The sequence below is a fragment of the Alexandromys fortis genome, unplaced genomic scaffold (assembly GCF_014885135.2).
Source record: "Alexandromys fortis isolate MF-2015 unplaced genomic scaffold, M_Fortis_MF-2015_v1.1 scaffold_5, whole genome shotgun sequence".
Taxonomy (NCBI): Eukaryota; Metazoa; Chordata; class Mammalia; order Rodentia; family Cricetidae; genus Alexandromys; species Alexandromys fortis.
This window is the reverse complement of record NW_026067924.1, coordinates 11,010,928-11,015,381: the sequence shown is the minus strand read 5'-3', so window position 1 is coordinate 11,015,381 and position 4,454 is coordinate 11,010,928.

The following is a 4,454-nucleotide window of genomic DNA, read 5'->3' as shown; positions in this document are numbered from 1 at the left end:
CAAAGAGATGTTTCAATGGGTACAGGTGCACTTGCTGCTAAGCCCTACTATCTAAGTTTCATTCCCAGAACCAGCACAAGGGAAAGAGATCTCAAGATATGATTATTTGGGGTTATCCCGGGGTACCCCCAAATCCAGCAACAAGATACATCCAGAGAGGAGCACACAGCCCTGTGAAGTTGGAGGTAGGTTGCAGCAAGCGACTGCAGTCAAGGCCCATGTGGCAGCCACTAGAAGCCGAAGAGGCAAGGGGAGGGAGGCAGAGAATCTCTAAACCTAGAGGGAGCAGGACCCTGTCAACACCTTGCATTTGGACTTTTGACCTCCAGTCCTGTGCTAGAAGACATGTCTACGGAGCTGTCCCTTTGTGGTGATGTGCATGACAACTTAGGAAACAAATACAGCCCGCTGTCCTGTTTACCTAGCAGTTCAAGGCTCTCAGTTCCTCACTTTGTAGGTCTCCTGCCAACATAGCCTTCCTTGTTGAACACTGAAGATCCTAACTGTGGTCTGGGCTATAGACTCTGGTGAGGAATCTCCAGGTATTCTCTGTGTAAAGAAGGTGATTCCGAACACACGTGGACTCCAGTTCAGGTACCTGGGGAGTCGGAAGAAGGCATTGGATCCCTTGGAGTTGGAGTTACAGGCACTTTTGGGCCACCTGACATGGGTGCTATCAGAACAGCAAACATGTAACCACTGAGCTGTTTCTTCTTATTCTTGCTCCTGTGCCTAGGTGCTGTACTGTTTTATAATCTCCCTCGTGTTCCCACCTGCCAGTTAATGGGAGCGCTGGATTCCCCTTCCTGTACACACTTTACATGCACATATATGCACACCTTTGCCTACAGTGTTAACATGTTATCTTATAGCCATATAAAATTGATACTATCTTCTCTAAAATTGTCCCTCTTCTATTTAGAAAAACAGTTTGTCAGCCCCTGTAAGCCACCCACACACACAAAAAAAAAACCCATAAATTTAACAGTTGTATGAAATTTCAATATTGAATCCTCAGATGGAAAAAATCATAGTTTTAGGTGATTAAGGAAACCACTCATTAGCCCAGCAAAGGTTTAAATTGTGCCTTACACAATTTAATTACCACATCAAATTTAGAGTATACAGTATTAAATTTTAGCATCTGCAAAAGACCAGTTTTGTAGTTTGAGGGTTTTATCTAATAGTTGCCCACAAAGAAATAACACTCTGTTTCAGGTTCCTGATTTAGAAGAAAGAGACGAGTATGTGTTCTTGAGGCACTAGCACATTAGACACCGATAAAAAAAATGTCTAAATGAATAGCCTAAAAAATTGATCATTACGTCATTATAGATAGGTGTGGATTGACCAGCATAAGGTTACTTGCCTTAGGCTCTTTGGGCAGGGAGATGCTTGCTGGCTCTGGGCAGGGCTTCTTTAAATATATCCCGGATAAGCTTCTGGCATTCGGTGCTCTCCTCAGTCACATCTTGTGAATCTAGCTCATGGGTTAGGATCCAGGAATCTGCATTGTAAGCAGTGTAATTTTGGTACACGTAACCCACAGAATACACTTCAATAAACACTAACTATAGACATTGGTGACCTAGCATCAATCTTTGCATTATAAAATTGGTTTTGTGTGTGTGGGGGGGAAGGATAAGTATAACAGAAATTCCCTTATAGATGCCATCTGTGATTCAGCTGCTACCACTGTGAGCATGACACTACTGTAATGTGGACAGAAGTGACCTCTTTTACTTAAGTTCTTGCTCAGCTAACAAGTAGTGTGATGTCGACAAAATATGCCGGGCTCAGAGGAAAGGGTTCATCTCAAAGGGGTGTGTCTCCTCGACTTTCTAAAGCATGGTTTCATCATGAATTAGACACATGGAGAGAAATATAAAAATAAATGTATGCCTCAGTGGGTCGTTAATGAGACCCTTGTGATTTGCACTGAGGTCCAGAAGTAGAGCTCTGCCTGAGCTCCCTGAGGTCCGATTCTTGTTTGCCAGCGTGAACACAACTCTCCTTCCCACCAGAAGTAACCATTGAGTCTGATGGGTACAGTCGTTCCGTCCATGTTGTTTGTCGGTTTTCATTGAAATCGATGAGGAAAACAACTAAATGGAGGAAAGATGAATTTGGCTCATGGCAGTGTTTGTACACGGTTAGCCAACTCCATTGGCATAGGATTGGTCTGAGGTAGAAGACCATGGTGAACGGAAGTTGATTACCCCCATGGCAGCCAAGAAACAGTCATGAAGGGACCGGGAACAAGACATACAGTAATCCACTCAACTTTAAAGTCATCAGTGGTAATCCAATAATGAAGTTGTCAACCTCAAAATCTAGTCACCTCTCAATAGCACTACGGGCTGCCAGGTCTTCAACATGTGAACCTGTGGAGGGCATACTCCTAGGAACCACAGTAGAGTCTCATCTGTTTAGCAAACATGTCACTTGGTTTTGAAAGTGTCTTTTAGGTTTATGGTTCTTCACCAGTCCCTTTACAATTTATCTTTTGCAATTTAACTTGAAGAAAGCACTGGGTTGGTTGCTGGCCCTCTGAAAAGATATACCCATTAGGAGCTGGCAGGATCCGTGAGCAAGGGCACTTGTTGACAAATCTGATGGCCTAAGTTTAATCCCCAGAACCCACAGTAGAAGATAGGAGCTGACTCTGCAGGGTTGTTCTCTACCCTCCACACCACATGCACCCCACACCCATCCAGGGTTGAGTAAGAATCAAAGCATGCAAAAAAAAAAAAAAAAAAAAAAAACTCCATCTTCACAGCTTCCAGGAACAGGGAGACATGTCTTCTGAGATTTTTTTTTGGTTTTACCTTTTCCATTTCCTCTATCTAACCTAATCTTCTCATTCTCCTCTTGTACCCCTGCCTTGACCCACTCTGTCTCTACTCTCAGTGGTTTCTCCTCTATCTGGGACCATACCTTAAAAAGGAATGCCAGTGTTGAGATTGTATGTGCATGCACGTGTATGTGGGTGGGTGTGTATGTGTGTGTGTGTGTACATAAGTGTTTTATGTGATGGGAGGTGTGTAGGGGTGCATATGTGTGTATGTGTGTAAGAGGGAATGTGTGTGCATGTGTATGTGTGCATGCAAGCACACGTGTGCCTATGCCTGTGTGTGTGTGTGCATGTGTGTGTGCCAAAGGAAAATTTTAGTTCTTCTTCCTTAGGTACCCTTCACTTTGATTCTGAGACAGAGTATCTCGGTGTCTTGAAGTTCACCATGTAGCTCAGAGTGGCTGGCCCACAAGCCCCAAGAGTCCTTCTGTCTCCCCTCCCTTGTACATGCTGGGATTGTTATCAGTTGGGTGTCACCAAGCCTGAATTTTAAAATGTGGGTTCTAAGAAGTCAAACTCGGGTCATCATGCTTGCAAAGCAAGCACGTTATTGAATGAGTTGTCTCCCAAGCCAATTGGTTGTCAGTTCGGGAAGGGAGGCAAGGTAGATTGCCCCAGATCCTTTAGATCTTCCAGCCACAGTCCCTTGGCCTCACCTGCTGCTGGAGAACAAACCTTTTCTCATATCTAACAACTGGCATCTGGTGGCGATGCATTGCTGCCTGGGGGTTCTCCTGTCCTTGGGTCCCGTGGGCATTGCCTAGGACTCCTATAGCTGTTGGTAGTTAGCATCCATTCACTTGCACCTTGGGACTGAGGTGGTTTATCACTGAATTTTGTTTAAACACTTCCTGTAGATTTGGGGCTCTTCTAGAAGTCGTTTCTGTTTTTGCATAGGGGTGAGGAGGGATGGGAGAAGGTATTGAACATCTACCATCTTCAGATATATATATATATATATATATATATATATATATATATATATTCCCTTTGCTTTAAAATACTTAATTTTGAACCCACCGACTTGAGTTGTGAACCAGTGTCACTTAGGTAGATGTTCCCACCAGCATCAAAAGGAGACTTATGAGCTGTTGTAGTTCCAGTTTCTCAGAGAACATTTGCAAAGGAGAGGCGAAGATGAACAGGAGTCGAGGGACTCAGTTCTTGTGGGTAAGAACAGAAGAACACACACTACCTTTCAGATTTGGTAGGGTGGTTGTACCTCAGTGGGTTTTAGATGGGGCACACTGCCAGCAGCAGATGGCAAAGGTCTGTGGGTAAAGAATTGCTCTTTCTTTGCTACCCTGGGTTCCTTGGCAGGAGCACTCTCTCGATTCCCATTCTACTCCTCTGACCTCCTGGATCCCACTGATGGCTTCACATTTTTCTATACTCCCTTAAGGGTCTCCTCTTATTCTGCACATTCTCTTTTGGACCACCTCTTCTTGTGGTTAAGCGTGCACAATATAATATTTATTAATTTAGCCACTTGTAAGTATTCAATTAAATACACTCGCAATGTGTAACCATCACAACTGTACCTAAGCCTTTTTCATTGTCCCCCATTAGAAACTCTGTCCCCACCAAACAGTGACGTCCT